The sequence below is a fragment of the Suncus etruscus genome, chromosome 16 (assembly GCF_024139225.1).
Source record: "Suncus etruscus isolate mSunEtr1 chromosome 16, mSunEtr1.pri.cur, whole genome shotgun sequence".
Lineage (NCBI taxonomy): Eukaryota > Metazoa > Chordata > Mammalia > Eulipotyphla > Soricidae > Suncus > Suncus etruscus.
In genome coordinates, this window is record NC_064863.1 from 48895533 (window position 1) to 48904001 (window position 8469).

Consider the following 8469-nt stretch of genomic DNA (forward strand, 5'->3'; position numbering starts at 1 on the left):
GCACTAGTATTTTTCCTTGTAGCTGTAGTATTTTTCTTTGGCCTTAATTGCATTCTTGTATATCCCTTTTTTATTCTGTGTACCTTTCTCCTTTTGGGACCTCTATCCTCATAACCTAGACGTGTTACATCATCAGGATTAATATCTCTTGGTTCACAACATTTTCTAAGTGTAACAGAATTAGAAATAGCTGCCGGTAGTGTTTGAAACAGCTGCCTGTAGTGTTTTCTTGGATGACTCATCTTCAGACCATTTTTTTTTTGGAATTGCTCCAAGATTTTTTGGATCTTTAATATTTTTACTAGGTATTATAAACAGTTGTTGCCCACCAGACTTTTCATCTTGTTTATGTTTTGTATTTCCTGAAGCTTCTAATATACCACTTCTCCTTTCTTTGGTACTTCCCACTAGTAGGGCTTGCTGCATTACTAACGTTTGAATCATTTTTAATATTTTTCTCACTTCCTATAGAAATCTTCTTTGCAACCAGTGAATTAAATTCCTCATTTCTAAAAGAAGTTCCAATTGCTGGCTTCAAAGGCAGAGATAATTTTGACCTTTTTGATTCACTTTGTGACATAATTGGTAACTCTAGTTGCATAGCATTAGAACTTTCTGATGTGTCTGGAGTCATTTTTCTTCTTATCCCTCTCCTAATAATAAGTCTTTTGGGATAGTTGTTGATTTGGAGACAGTCCTTTATCAGAAAAGGCACTTTCAGAACCCCCAGAATGTTTTTTCGTTTTCTTAATAACAGAAGGCCTTTGTATTTTATTCACAGTATCATCTGCTGACAATTTTGATTGTGCTGTTTTCACATTTAGATTTTGGATATGTTCTTTGCACGAGTTCTAGAACAAATTGTGTTCTTGGTTGGACTGAGACTAATTGCACTTAATTTCTGAACATTAATAGAGGTAGATTTAACTAAGTTGGTGGAACACCTTACCCTTTGAATTAGTACAGGTGTGCTTTTTTGAATAGGTTGTTCCATTATATCTGAAGTAAATCCTGGACTTCTTCTGTCCTTACTTGCATCAAATAAATATTCTTCAGTTGCTATTGTAATGTGTTCAAGCATATTTCCTAATGTTTCTACCTTACTGGACTCTATACCACTATCTGTGAAAGGTGACAAACACGCAACATATCCATGATTATTGTCAATCGCACTGTGTTCCTGATTTTCTCAACGGCTGTGTTACTTGCCCTAGCTAAAACATTAGCTGCTTCAGAATCACCTGACTCAATTTCACCTTCCCCTTCTAATATTAAATTGGAATTGCTCTGAACCATAAAAATTTTCTCAAACAAGTCACAAAACTGTTGTTCAAGGGTATCTATCAACTTCATACTGAGACTCAACAGTTCCTGAGGAATGCATATTTTTACATGAAAGAATACTCGCCTCTTGTCCTGATCCTGGGATTTTCAGCTTTTCATGTTCAGGCACATGAATTTCTACAGAATTTGGAGGAATGTCAGATATTGGAAGTTTTTCTTTTGATATGTCAAAAATTTTATTTAGAACCTTCATTTCTGTTTCTTTGTCTATTAAATTCAATGCTCTTTCCTGGTCAAGTTTATGTTCAGAGATAATAGGAATTGTAAAGCTAAGACCTGAACTTGCTGGCAATGAATAAGCTGCAAGATCCAAATGAGATTTGGTGAGGTTTTGACGAATAAGCCTCAGACCTGGCAAGGCCGAGGGACAGGTAAAAGAACCATATGCAGCCCTCTATAAGTTGTTTGTGTGACTTGTGAAATTGGTCTTCCAAAGAAAGCCTTGGACAGTGGGAGATAATATACTATAGGAGAGGATACTTTTACTTTAAGATAGTTGTAAAGAGAAGTGCTAGTTTCAGGTTCAGTTTTCAATAACCTCTTCCACTTTAGACAACACACTATTGATGAAATCAGACCTTGACAACTCAGTTCCCTTTGCAGTTGGCTTTAAAAATGCTGATAATTGTTTTGGTCTAGAACCTAATTGAAGAAAGGATGTTGAGGGACTGTGAGGCTTAGCTTGTTCAATTGCTATTTCTTGATGAACTCTAGGAATAATTTTTCATATTGATCTAATATGGAATTTCTAGCCACAGATCTCTCTCGCAAATGAGGATCATCATTATTTGTAATATTCTTATTCAAAGTTCGGTTCAGTTTCAATGCAGAAATGTATTTGGCATGCTGTAAGTGGTGAACTAAAAGGAATTCATGGTTCTGAACATTGTCACTGGACTGCAAAAATCTTACTAAACACTCCTTCTCAGTGAATAGTAACTTGAGGAAATCCTTTATTAAGCCCATTTCCTGGCACAGTTCATAGGAGTGCTTTAATAAGGCCTTTCTATTTAAACTATTAGAATGTTGCCTTGATAAATTCCAGGCCTCACCCACACACCTATTCAAAATCAAAATGTTGATGTGAAGTTTAATATCAATATCTGTAGACACTGATACATTCATTTTTTAAATGTATTTGAGTGCTATTCTGTGCTCACCCTGACTCATGGAAGCATGAATAACTTTGTATGTTGCCATAGCACAGGTTTGACCGTGGCTGGGTGAAACAGAAGTTCTAAAGCAGTATCAAAGTTATTATGTTCGACCAGCCAAAGTCCTTCAATCAGTTTGACCTGGCTATAAGAGATGGCAAAGAACTTACGAAATGATTCAATGGCTGTATCCATTTTGTTTTGAAAGAAATACCTAAGATCAAATATAAAATAGATGATAATTGCATGTTTGCTTACTTCAGTAACATTGTCTAGTAAGTATATATCAAGCAGTGCATATACACTTGGAGGAGGATAATTTCCTGTGCCTTCTTCATCTCATTTCCACAAATTCTCAATTCTATTTCCTAGCTGAGAAACCATTCGTTCAATGATCAGGCAATCAGGATTCCATTTCCCTCTTGACAAATACACTTCTTTCGAGAACTGTTGTAGTAGCTCTGAATTACATGGTAGTTATGGCAAAAACTTGTTAACTGGATATCATCATCTAAGCCCTCTGGTAGAAATCCAGTATGACAGAACCAAAGAATAACCCGTATATAATGACATCTGAGTTGGGTAACTGTACATTTATTGCTCTGGTCCATAAGGATTGTCCCAGTAATCTTTTTGGATTCTGCTTTCAAATATCTTAAAACTGAATTAAGGTTGCTAAGAAGCAAATGACAACGTTGGAAAGACTGTATAGGTTGTTGATCAATGAAGCGGCATGAACCATCAAATAATGGTACACACAATCTGTCCAATTCAGCTTTTGTGGCAAACACTTTATTCCATGTCCATTCAAGAACAAAGCTCAACTTAGTTGCAGAATTTTATCCTTCTGATGTATGTATCCACCTTTTTACGTATCCAGTCAAAAGTCCCAGGAAACTTGTTTGAACTGCTGCAGACCACAAAGCTTCTAATAGGTCTTGCTGACTTAAATTGGAAAGTTGGATATCAATAAGTTCTGGTGAGAGGTCAGCCACAAGACAATGATTATAACTATCAGGAATAACTTCATTGAGAGATGGCCTCAATTTTTTTTTAGGAAACTCAAATTATTTTTCTGAAAGCCATTGCAAGTTATATGAACAACTCCTGAGTTTAACAAACAAGTAGCATCAAATTTGAGAGCTTGGATTAAGAAACTGCTATGGAGGTGGATAGGAAGGTGGAATTTCTCGACTTAAACTCCTCTCGTGAACTAATATGTCCAAGATGTTGAAAAGTCGTACTCACTATAGAATCCAGGGACCACAGAGCAAAATAAGAGCAATTATGTAGATATTCCCCTAATTTCAGTGCATCAGTAATTTGTGCATGATACCAACTCTTGATATCAAATATCCCCAAATATACAGAAGGCTTTCCCTGTCCATAAGTACTCACTTGCCAGGTAAAGATGGAAACACTGGTGTCAGGAGACAGAGCTTCATTCTTGCCTTCCTCCCTATCACCCTGAGATAAAAATTTCACTATACTCTGACACCCTAAGAGTTTGGTGTTAGTCTGGCCAGTCAAAGGTAATATACCTTTTGTAAGGTCCAGCGTGTATCTTTCTTCACAGCACTCTAACCCTTCATATAAGCTTTGTCCTGATACCAAACATTTTTTATTGCCAAAGGCCAACCGAAGAAGATGTAGACTCATTACATCCCCTTGACTGTCCCTGTGTCGACTGAACAGCCCACAGATAACAGACATTTTGAGGATCATTCTCATGCTCTTGAAAAGTAATAGCAGATATGGGTACTCTGCCACCTTTCAACTGTGTGTAGTAGTCTCTTGTCATGCTTTTCATATTCCAGAGTGCTAGGTTGCCATCAGCAAAACCTACTGCAGTTTGATTTGTGCGACTTATATAGGCCACAGTTGAAATGGCTGTTCCTGATGGGCCTACTAGCTGGAAACCCAGATGGTGTCCTTCTTGCCTAGCACGATCTCCGAGGTCTAGTACTTCATCTAGAATACAAGTCATGACTTGAGGGAGAGATGCACTTAGTCCAGTCTGTCTGCATGGCAACTCATCCAGACAATCAGACTCAATCAGCAGGATCTGTGCAATATCAATCTGTGCAATATCAGTGACCACTGCAACCACACCAAACAGCCAGAGCAAACTGAAGTCTAAATGATGGATGGATACAGTAGGTCCTCCCTCATTACTTAGAGGTTCAATAGCTGTTATCCTTCCTAAAATCGCCACTGCTTTCACCACTTTTGAAATACTGATGTCATAAATACAGAGGATGCTCTCTTTTCTGTCTGCCAGTCCTAAGAGGAAACCTGTTTTCTTCTCCCACAAGAATTCTTTGACAGCCAGGATGATAGCAGGTTGCCCTTTCACACCCCGGAATTGATAAGCCGATCTCCTCTGTCCTGTCGAAATGTTTATGACCTCTAGTTGTGGACCACAAGTCAAGCAAGCGAGTCCACTTGTTCCTGGAGATTTTCCTGGGGCTTCATCTTGGCCAAGGGCACGAAGAGTCACTTTGGGGAAATGCAGAAGCCCACTACTCACTCTTGCGCTCAGCGCTGGCATTGTTCCTCTAATCAGAGAGGGACCCTGAGCAGCCAAGGACGCTGGTAGCCATCCACAGGAGTCAAGACACCAGCGACACTGTTAGGGTGCGTTACAGCATCTCCTGGGGGATGCCAAGTGGAAACGTTAGCAGGCACGTTCCTCTTTGTCGCGCGCCAGCCTCTGCCTCTATCCACGCGGACTTCCAGCCCCCCTCAAGTCAAGCAGTCCTCGAGACTCGAGATAGCCCTGCCGCTGCAGGTCGCGAGGCAGCTCAGCACTCAACGCTACAGCTGCCCGTGTTGCTGCAGGTCCGGGTCTGGGCGAGAGACAACCTGACTGCACATTACCTGGAGCAGGGACTGACGGAGGACCACATGGTCAGGGTGGGGAGAATTTGGGAATCAGATTTTAGCATTTCTTACTCGACTCTGTGCGTCCAGAACTGAGCTACGCGGGGACGTGGAGGGCAGGATCATGAGACCAGGGGCAGGGAATTTTACACCTGCTGGTGGCTGTGGTGCCAGCACATTGGATGTCCAAACTTCTATTACACTCTAGATTGAAAAACACTGTGCCTCAGTAAAAATAGGAGAAATGATTCAATTTTTTAAAAGACATTTTAAATTTAGATTTTATGCTGAATATTTGCTTATAATCATAAAGCTGAAACAAAAGACATGCACATGTAGTAATCTAACAAAGGCACTTCTAAAATGTTACTTTACTGAGAAAAATTCCATTGATCTAGCTTAAAAATGTTCCCAGTTTAATGATTTTTACAGTTTCATAAATGCATGGAGATATTTCAAATGATGGTACATAATTATGTATACAAATATATGTATTTTACACATGTATTCACGAAGTTTTTTTTATATTTGTTTTAAGGGATGTGCCTTTTCTTGGGGATTCACCTCTTGAATTGACTACAACATTATCCATCACAGTATACATGGCCATGTATGTAGAATCTTCTTTATATACTAAATTACACACAACACTCTTGTCTAAAGTACATAGCAGTGATGTACAAAATATTATACTTAAAACTAAGAACAAAAATAAAGTACATGCCTATTTCCATTGTTTCCATAGCATCCTCGTTTCAGTATTATGTAAACTGAAAAGACCAAATCTGTCTAACAGGCTTCAATGTTTTTCCCAGTAGAAACTCTAGCATAAATATGACCTGATTATAAATTGTCAAGTCAGCATTAATGAAAGCAAATATTTAATAGGAAAATATACATAATTATATATTCAATCTTTATGTTTACAAAATATTTAATTATATAATATTATGATTCAATTATTAAAATAGTTTTTGTGACACAATGTTCCCTATTATATAATTATTAAGATTCAATTATTAAAAATAGTTTTTGTGACACAATGTTTGCTCTTGAAAACTTTATTAAATGTCTTGGTTCTTGGACTGCTGAGAATGTATACCAGGTACACTTGCTATACCAATTCCCCAGAAACCCAAAACCACATCTGGTCTCTCCAGCACTGCTATGAGTAATCTTTAAGTATAGAGCCAGAAATAAGTCTCAGCACTTCTAGGTGTAGCACCAAAATAAAACATACAAAAATGTCTTGGCTCCTGAATCATATGAAGCAACTTGAAGAGAGTTATAAATAAATCTACATCACCAGTTCTTTATTTTCAGGAAAACATACTTGTCTTAAAAGAAATATCCTTTTTACTGTTTTCCCTCTTTATTCCTTCCTTCCTCCCTTCCTTTCTTTTTCTTCCTCCCTTTCATTCTTTCTTTTTTTTTTTTTTTTTGTTTTTTTGGGTCATACTCAGGGGTTACTCTGGCTCCAAGCTCAGAAATGGCTCCTGGCAGGCTCGGGGGACATATGGGATGCCAGGATTCGAACCAATGACCTTTTGCATGAAAGGCAAATGTCTTACCTCCATGCTATGTCTCCAGCCCTTCATTCTTTCTTTTTCTCCCTTTCTTCCCCTTTCTTTTTCTTTTTTCTTTCTTTCTTTCCTTTCTTCTTTCCTTCTTTCTTTCTTTCTTTCTTTCTTTCTTTCTTTCTTTCTTTCTTTCTTTCTTTCTTTCTTTCTTTCTTTCTTTCTTTCTTTCTTTCTTTCTTTCTTTCTTTCTTTCTTTCTTTCACTTCTTTCTTTCTTTTTCTTTCTTACTTTTTTCTGTCTTTCTTTCTATCTTTGTTTCTTCTCTTTCTTTCACTTCTTTCTTTCTTTTTCTTTCTTCCTTTCTTTCTTTTTCTTTCTTTCTTTCTTCTTTCTTTTCTCCCTCCCTTTTCCCTTTCTTCCTCTCTCTCTTTTTCTTTTTTCTTCTTTCTTTCTACCTCCCTTTCCCTTTCTTTCTTCCTCTCTTTCTTTTCTTCCTCTCTTCCTTTCTCCTTTATTCTTACTTCTTTTCATTCATTTCTCCCTCCCTTTTCCCTTTCTTCCTTTCTTCTTTCATTCTTTCTTTTCTTTTTCTTCTTTCTTTCTTCCTCTTTCTTTCTTTCTTTTTTCTTCTTTCTTTTTTCCTCCCCTTTCCCCTTTCTTCCTCTTTTTCTTTATTCTTTCTTTCATTTTCTCCCTCTTTTCCCTTCTTCCCCTCTCCTTTCTTCTTTGTTCTTCCTCTTCTTTCTTCCTCTCTTCCTCTCATCTTCCTTCCTTCCTTTCTTTCTCTCTCTCTCTCTGTCTTTCTTTTTCTTTTTTTCTTTCTTTCTTTTTCTTTCTTTCTTTCTTTCTTTCCCTTCCTTCCTTCCTCCTTCCTTCCTTCCTTCCTTCTTTCCTTCCTTCCTTCCTTCCTTCCTTCCTTCCTTCCTTCCTTCCTTCCTTCCTTCCTTCCTTCCTTCCTTCCTTCCTTCCTTCCTTCCTTCCTTCCTTCCTTCCTTCCTTCCTTTTTTCTTTCTCCTTGACAGTATCAGAGTTCAAACACAAGGCAGAAGTGTTCTACCATAGAGCTATATCCCAAGAAAAATTGGGATATTTTTTTGAATACTTCATTTCTTGAAATACTGATGTTAACTTTTAAAACTTGTTTATATTGCAGCACATAGAATCTCAATACATTAAAATGGTTGCTAAAATTTAGCATTTATAAAATTCATTTACTGTAACTTAGATGAAACTAGATTATATGGTGTGAAGTGAATTAAGTTAGGAAAACCAATGATTTCATTAATCTGGGTATATAGAAGAATAAGAAGAAGCAGGGATGTATCATATAAAATAGAACATAATCAAATTACCCTTGACCTGTATAATAGGAATGATAAGAAAGAGAAGTATGAAATCAATAGAGATTAATAAGAAGAGATATACAGAAGGTAATTGGGGTCGAAATGGCCACCCGTTCATAAGAGGTGTAGAAATATGGTACATGTATTTATCTGAACTACAAAGTCAATAATACTGTAAGCTTGAAATCCATATTAAACAACAAATACAAAAAAGTGCTGGTAAAG

The 8469-nt window shown here is 37.3% G+C and overlaps 1 pseudogene; it reads right to left on the reverse strand.

The window, feature by feature from the left end:
- Positions 1 to 346: 346 nt before the first annotated feature.
- LOC126032142 (protein ELYS-like) lies at positions 347 to 5109 on the reverse strand (annotated as a pseudogene).
- Positions 5110 to 8469: the final 3360 nt, after the last annotated feature.